The 8,330-nt window shown below is 35.9% G+C and overlaps 1 pseudogene; it reads right to left on the bottom strand.

The window, feature by feature from the left end:
* Positions 1-4,373: 4,373 nt before the first annotated feature.
* LOC116637060 lies at positions 4,374-5,194 on the bottom strand (annotated as a pseudogene).
* Positions 5,195-8,330: the final 3,136 nt, after the last annotated feature.

Raw genomic sequence — 8,330 nt, forward strand, 5'->3', positions numbered from 1 at the left:
TTGATTTTTGTATAAGGTATAGAGGTCTTTTGTGGGGGGACTATTTGAGCATTATTCCTTGAGAAGTTTGTTCTTCCTCCATTGAATTGCTTTTGTGCCTTTGTCAACATTCAGTTGGTTAGATTTATGTGGGTCTATTTCTGGATTCTCTGTTCTGTGTCATTTATTTATGTGACTATATCTCTGCTAATTCCATGTAATATTGATACTATAGTGATGTAAGTCTTGAAATCTAGTAGACTAATTCCTCCCACTTTATTCTTCATTTTTAAAATCGTTATAGCTATTCTAATTCCCTTATCTTTCCATATAAAGTATGGATAATCTTGTTCATATCTACAAAAAACCCGACTAGGATTTTGAAAGGAATTTAATTAAGCCTGTGTATCATTTTGGGGATAATTGAGGTCATTACTATGTTGAGCCTTCTAATCCATGAACCCAGTAAGTCTCTTCATTTATGAAGATCTTTTTCAATCTCTTTCATCAGCATTTTATCGTTTTCAGCATATGCATCCTATGCATGTTTTGTTATGTATGCCTAAATATTTCACTTTTGAACAATTGTAAAATTGCATTGTACTCTTAATTTTTGTGTCCACATGTTCATTGTTAGTATATAGAAACATAATTGAATTTTATTTCCTTATCTGGTATCCTGAAACCTTGTTGAACTATTATTACTTCCAGGTGTTTTTTTGTAGTTTCCTTGAGATTTCCTATGTAGACAATCAAATCATCAGCAAATAGGGACAGTTTATTTCTTATTTTTGGATGCATATATTTTTAATTTCCTTTTCTTGCCTTATTGCACTGGGTAAAAGATCCAGTGCAATGCTGAATAAGAGTAGTAAAAGTGGGCATTCTTGCCTTTGTCCCTGACTTTATTGGAAAAGCATTAAGCCATTTACTCCTAAGTATGATGCTAACTGTAGGTTTTTTGTAGTAGCTCTTCATCAGCTGAGGAAGTTTTGCCCTATTCCTGGTTTTCAGAGATTTTTTCCACGTATGCGTGTTGAATTTTGTTAAATGCTTTTCTGAATCTATTGATATGGTCGTGTAATTTTTCCTTTTTTAGCCTGTTAATATAGTGGGTTACATTGATTGATTGTCAAATATTAAGTCAAATTTGCATCCCTGCAATAAACCCCACTTAGTCATGATGTATAATTGTTTTCAAATATTGTTGAATTCTATTTGTTAATATTTTATTTAGGATTTTTTAAGTCTATAATCCTTAGAGATATTGGTCTGTAGTTACCTTTTACTGTATTGAGTTGTTCTGGTTTTGTATAAAGGTAATTCTAGCAATATAACATTATAAGTGTTTCCCCTTTTTCTATTTTTTGACAGAGTGCATTGAATTGGTTTTAATTCTCCACTGAAATCATATGGACCTGGAAATTTCTTTTGAGGGGAACTTTTTAAATTATTAATTCAATTTCCAATAGTTATATGGATATTCAAATTATCAGTTCATAGTGGGTGAATTGTGATAGTTTGTGCTTTTGAAGGAATTGGTCAGTTTTATCTGAGTGATGAAATTGATGTTTGTAGAATTGTTTGTGCTATGTTTGCTCTTTGTTAGTCTTATTGGAGGTTGTCAATGGTATTGATCTTTTAGAAGAACTAGCTTTTGTCTCAATGATTTTCTTTATTGTTTTTCTCTTTTAAATTTCTTTGATATCTACTCTTATTTTTATTTATTTCTTCTTGCTTTGGGTTTATTTAGCTCTTCTTTTTCTAGCTTCTTGTGGTGGGAGCTTAGATAATTGATATGAGATTTCTCCTCTTTTCTAATATAAGCATTTGGTGCTATCGATTTCCCTCTTGGCACTCCTTTAGCAGTGTCCCACAGATTTTGAGATGTTGTGTTCACTTTTTCTTTTAGTTTAATGTATTTTTTAATTTTTCTTGAGACTTCCTTTTTGATGCATGGATTTTGTGAAAGTGTATTGCTTAGTTTCCAAATATTTGTTGATTTTCCTGTTATCTTCCTATTTTGATTCCACTGTGATCTGAGAACACATCCTGTATTATTTCAACTCTTTTAAATTTGTTGAGGTTTGTTTTATGGCGTAGAACATATCTACCTTCATATTTGCCCTGTGGATGCTTAAAAAAAATGTGAATTCTACAGTTGTTCAGTGGCGTGTCTTTAAATATCAGTTAGATCCTGGTAAGTGAATAGTGTCATTAAGTTCATCTATAACCTTGCTGTTTTTTTGTCTGGTTGTTCTATTAATTGTTGAGAGAAGGATGTTGAAGTCTCCAATTATAACTGTGGATAGATCTGTTTCTCCTTCAGTTCTTTTGGTCTTTGCTTCACTTATTTTGTGGCTCTGATTTGGTACATACACATTTACGATTTCTGTGTCTTCTTGGTGGAGTGTCCCTTTTGTCATTCTGTCCTCTCTGTCCCTGTTAATGTCCCTCTTTGTCCTTGTTAATTTTCTTTCTCTGAACTCGGTTTTGACTGGTATTAAGATAGCCATTATTGCTTCTTTTGACTGATGTTTGGATGATGTATATTTTTCCGTCCTTTTACTTTCAATCTACATGTATTGTTATATTTGAAGTGAGATTCTTAGGAGAGCAGATAGCTGGGTCATATTTTTTAAACCATCTTGGCTACCTTTGTGTTTTAATAGGTATATTTACACCATTTACATTTAATGTAATTATTAATGCATTATGCCTGCGATTTATTTTTATTTTCTGGTTTTTTCTATCTGTTTCTCATTTCTCTATTTTCTTATCCTGCCTTTCTATGAGACATTTGTACATTTTTCTAGAATTCCACTTTGATTTAGCCATAGTGCTTTTGAAGGTATCTCTTTTTGTATAGGTTTTGTGTGTGTGTGTGTGTGTGTGTGTGTGTGGTCATTCTAGTTACTACATGATATATGCGTAACAGCACAGTTTACTGGTACTGACATTTCACCAGTTCAAATGACGTGTAGAAACTTCCTTTTACTTCCCTTTATCCTTCCCCATTTATATTTAAATTGTCTTAAATATTTCCTCTACATATTATTTCAAACCACATCAAACAGTGTTACAATTTCTGCTGTGAGCATCAAACATCATTTAGGAAACTCAAGATCAGAAGGAAAATGTATTGTTCTTACCCATATTTTTACTCTTTTCATTGTTCTTGCCCTCTTTTCAATGTTCTAAGTTTTCTTATTTTATTATTTCCTTTCTGTTTAGGGAATTTCCTTTAGTCGTTCTCTTATTGTGGTCTGCTGGTAACAAATTCTCTCTCTTTTCTTTCATCATATGTCTTGATTTTTCCTTCACTCCTGAAGGATATTTCCACTGGATATAGGATTCTGGATTAATAGGGGGTTGTTTGTTTATTTGTTTTTGTTTTTACCACTCGAAAACGTGCCACTCACTTGGGCCTTTATGATTTCTGACGAGAAATTCACTATCATTCTAATTGTTTGCCTTCATAAGCAAAACTGCTTTCAAGATATTTTGTCTTTAAATTTCAGAAGTTTGACAATGATCTGCCTTGGTGTGGATTTTGGGGGGCTTATCTTGTTTGCAATTTTCTCAGCTTCTTGAATCTGTGGGTTTCAAACTAGGTTTCTTGCCAAATTTATAAAGCTTTCGCCCATTATTCATCATTTCTTTGAGTATGTTTTAAGCCTCATCCTCTTTATCCTCACCTTTTGGGACTCTGATGCTGTGAATGTTAGATTTTTTTTTTTTTTTGCCCCACAGGGCCTGTTCTTTTATCCTTTTTTCTCAATCTTTTTTCTCTTTTTTGTTCAGTAAAGGTCATTTCTATTGTTCATTCTTCAGGTTCACTGATTTTTTTTTCTCTGTTCCTTCCATTATGTTGAGCCCCTCCAACAAGATTTTGTGGTTGTATTTTTTTTTTTTTTGTCATAAAATATGGATATTTTATTCCAGCTCTGGGGAATGAAAAAAAAGGGGAACACATTCTTTTGCACACCATTCTAATTTAGCTGACATTAATTTGAAAAAGCTAAAGCAAATATGTATATGTATCTGTATAAATATTTATATATACACATACATATTTCATCAGTGTTTATATATTTACTCTATTTTTGTTTTTTAATAAACACCCTTAAAAATCATTAAATGCATCCCAATACTTCTGCCTCTTCATCAATCATTTAATACTGTTTGGATTAAATTCACAGTTTGTGTTTTAATCCCTTATGTGATTGGTCAAACTGTACATTACATTAGAAGATGTGAGGGAAAAACTTCGTTTAAAAGTTATACCCTAAAAAAAAAAAAAGTTATACTCTCTGTGTCACGGTTATCCTTTACATGATTTTTTCATCATCGTTTTCAACTTCGCACATCTTGTAATTCTCTACGCAGACTATTTCAGCTTCTAGTGCTGTACATATCTACATCTTCTGGATGGGACTGCCCATGATCCATGAGCTTGGGGTCAAGCATAAACTGTGTAGCACCTGAGGTGGATTCTGATTTTGTCTTTGTTTCAGAGCTGAGTTCTGTTGTCAAGGGCACTGAGTATTTCAGGCTGTCAGTTGTTTTTGCAGGTATTTCTATTTCAGCAGAATTTCCTAGCTTAGATTTTTCTTTAGGTTTAGGAAATGACTCTTTTTGTTGATTTTTGTCCACAATGATTTAACTGCTTCATAAATTTGCTGGCTTGTAGCATATGCCTTTTTCCCAGTTACCTTTGCAATTATTACTGACTGAACTGGGTAGCAAACAGTTGCTCCTAAAGTGGCCAGTCCCAGTGGATAAGCAATTTTCTTAAACCTAGAACCTTTTCTTGCTGAAACCAAGCCTGCCAATCCTGAAACTGTAATCACTCCAAGTTTTGGAAGAAAATCTCGAGGTGGATTCTTCAGATAGATATACGCATCTTTTCCAAATTGTACTGTATCCATTATTCCATTTTTCACAAACACACAAACACCCTTGCACCAGCCAATATAATGACCAGTTGTAGTGCAGATGGATGCAAAGCCCATTTGTAAACAACCAGGCTGTTCTTCAACATATTTAGACTGCAGAGGTGGTGCAGTATATATGGGGAGCTGCTCTGGTTTTACTAGCTGCTTTTTGTATTCTTCTTCTTTAGCTGCATGCGCAGTTATAGATGCACATATCAGACCTCCAGGTGTGGTTGTCAGCTTTCCCATCCTCACAGCCGCCATATCTGTGACCTTCTCCGTCTGAGTTTTTCATATCAAGATTTTGTGGTTGTATTTTTGAGTTCTGGAATTGTCATGTGGTTCTTCTCTATATCTTCTATTTCTCTGCTGAGACTCTCTTTTTAAAGATTTTATTTATTTATTTATTTATTTGAGAAAGAGAGAGCATGAGCGGGGCAGAGGGGCAGAGGGAGAGGGAGAAGCAGACTCCCCGCTGAGCAAGGAGCCCCATGTGGGGCTTGATTTCAGGACCCCGAGATCATGACCTGAGCCAAAGACAGATGCTTAACCAACTGAGCCACCCAGGTGCCTCTCTTTGCTGAGACTTTCTATGTCTTTGCTTAGATGTGTGATTTATTCATACTCTTCAGGTGTGTTCATAATTACTCCTTGAAGTCTTTATATGATGGCTGCTTATAAATATTTGTATTTCTAACACCACTGCCATTTTGGTGTTGGAAGTTATTGATCATATTTTTTTCTTTCAGGTTGAGATTTTACTGGTTTGTGGTATGACAAGTGACCGTCTAATGAAAGTTGGACATTTTAAGTAGTATAATACAAGACTCTGGGTCTTATTTAAACCTGCTGTTTTAGCTGTCTTCCTTTGACACTGCTCTGGTAGAAAAGAGTGCTGCCTTGTTACTGTCAGGTAGGGCTAGAAGTCCAGATTTTCCTGGTCTCCATTGACACTGAAGGGGGAAGACGGGCTCTTATACTGCTAAGTGGAACTGGGAGTTCCTACCAGGTTTCAGTTAATACCATTCTGGATGGGAGGGGTGGGTGTGCCTCATTACTGTTCTCCCATGCAGTCTCCACTGACACCACATTACCACGGGACCTTGTTACTGATGGGTGGTGACAAAAGTCTTGCCTTCCCACTAGCTTTCCTCTGACACCACCCCAGTGGGGAGTGGGAGGGATTTTTTTTTTTTTACTGCTGGGTGGGAGTTGAAGTCCAGGCTCCTCATATAGTCTCCACTGACCCTGCAGGGAGGAGGGGATGAGCCTCATTACCACCTGGTGGGGATGAAAGTCTCTGCTTTCTAGCTGGCCTTCTCTGACACAATACCACCATGGGAGGAGGGGAGAGGTTTGGGCAGTCTCATTATACCCCATGGAAGGTGAAAATCTGTGGTCCCCACTGAACGTTGATAGCATGGGTGGGGTCGGGGCCACACCTTTTTCTGTGGTGTTTGGCTGGAGTAGAGTATTTAATGCCTAAAAGTTTTTTGTCTTTCTAGTCCTTTGGCTAGAGAGAGCCAGCTTTTGTTGGAGTTATTTTTTGTCTCTGTCTGTTGTCATTTCCAGATTTCTAGCTTTTCCAGACCCCAGGGATATATGAGACACAAAGAAAAGCCAGAGAACTCACCACCGTATTGTTCCTTGCAAGTCCTGAAGTCTCAGGCTTGTCTGCCTTCTCTCCACCTTTGAGAGTTTCCTTATGTTTATTTTATATATGGTGATCTGAGTTTTGGTCATACTAGTGGGAGGAATAGGGAAAAATACTTTTGCTTCAGCTTCTTGGAAGTTTTTGGTTGTTTACTTTTATGTCTTTTTCCCACAGCTAGACTGTAAGATTAGACTGTAAGTTTGTGAACTTCTTGAATATTATTTTTTCATTTCCACCCGAACCTCTGACCTAAGTTTCCCCGCAATGAGTCCACCATGCTTATGAACCACTTCTGGTTTGTTTAGCCCCTCTTGTGTGTGCTTAAGCAATAGCTTCTCAGTTCCACCCCACTTGCCCACCCCTGGTTTTGTTCTTGCTTAACCCGTTGGCCTACTGCCACCCCCCTCCTCTGGCAGAGCAACCAGCTCTTCCACTATAGGACAACATAAATCCACTAACAACAATTCATGCCACGCCAACCACATTTCCCTTTTTTAACAAAGTTACTCAATTGGTAAAACCAGGAATGCCTGATGAACCTCAATGACAAGTTATTTGGCAGAATTTCTGCTGCCTAGTACATATTTTGGCATTTAGAGCTTAAATCACAAGAAATAGATTTAATTGCATTGGACTGGATTGAGTATAGCCTATGGGATAGCCTAAAGGAGAAATGAAGACTGGTTCAACACTGGTCTCTAACAATAGTTGATTAATGGGTAAGCTTACCCTTGAAGAAGGTCCTTAGGGATAAGTTAAAATGTATCACGTTGAACTACGTTCCAGTCAGTGATTTGTCTGTTACTTGAATGAAGATATTAAAGATGTACCTTACTGGAGTGGCAATTGGCACAAAGCTGGGAATGACAGCTAATGAGTTAAATAACAGAAACAGATTTCAAAAACACCTTGACAGCCTGACATAACTAGTTAAAACTAAGAGGATAAAATGTAATAGGAATAAATATATAGTCTGGATTTCAGAGGGGTAAGAACTAACCTTTCAAAAATGTCAAATGATAATAATAGCTAATGTTTATAAGTTTGCAGTAAACATGACCCATTTGTATTTCATAAATTGCATAATATTGGAAAATTACTGGACAAATGTTTCAATACTCAAACTATTTTTCCTCTTTGACACAGTAACTCCATTCCTAGGGCTTTATCCTGGAAAAAAAAAAATCTAAAAAAGAGGAAAATGCCAAATGCAAAAAGAGGCTCATGACAGCACTACTTATAATAGCAAAAACCTGGAGACAAAGGTGCAACAACAATGATAATATTTAGTAATTTGATATGTATATCAACCACATTGTGCAGCTTTTAAAAAGGGAGGAAGTTTTCAAAGGAAGGGGTGTTATTCTAAAGACAATAGAGCAACAGGAAAAGATCTTACAGTATGAGATAAAAAACACAAGATTAATTATTTCCTATTCTATGAGTACAGTTGTAAAGTTAGATGTGCTCATGTATATTTTGAACAAGAATTATGAGTAAGAATTGCACAAAAACAGAAAAATGAAAGTAATCTCTGTGTTAGGCTGTTGTGTGATTTTTCTCATCTAATATCTGTTATTATAATAAAGTATAAATTAATGATTTTTAACTGCACAAGACAGGATGGGGGAGATCTAACCTTATATCAGTTATATCATACTCTTCATCGGCTGCAAAGGGCATGTTTAAATGGAGGAAGAGTCGGTCCCTAAAGACAGGAGTTACACTGAGAGAAATTTACACAAATAGAACTCTAGGCA

The sequence above is a fragment of the Phoca vitulina genome, unplaced genomic scaffold, assembly GCF_004348235.1.
Source record: "Phoca vitulina isolate PV1807 unplaced genomic scaffold, GSC_HSeal_1.0 scaffold13, whole genome shotgun sequence".
Classification (NCBI taxonomy): domain Eukaryota; kingdom Metazoa; phylum Chordata; class Mammalia; order Carnivora; family Phocidae; genus Phoca; species Phoca vitulina.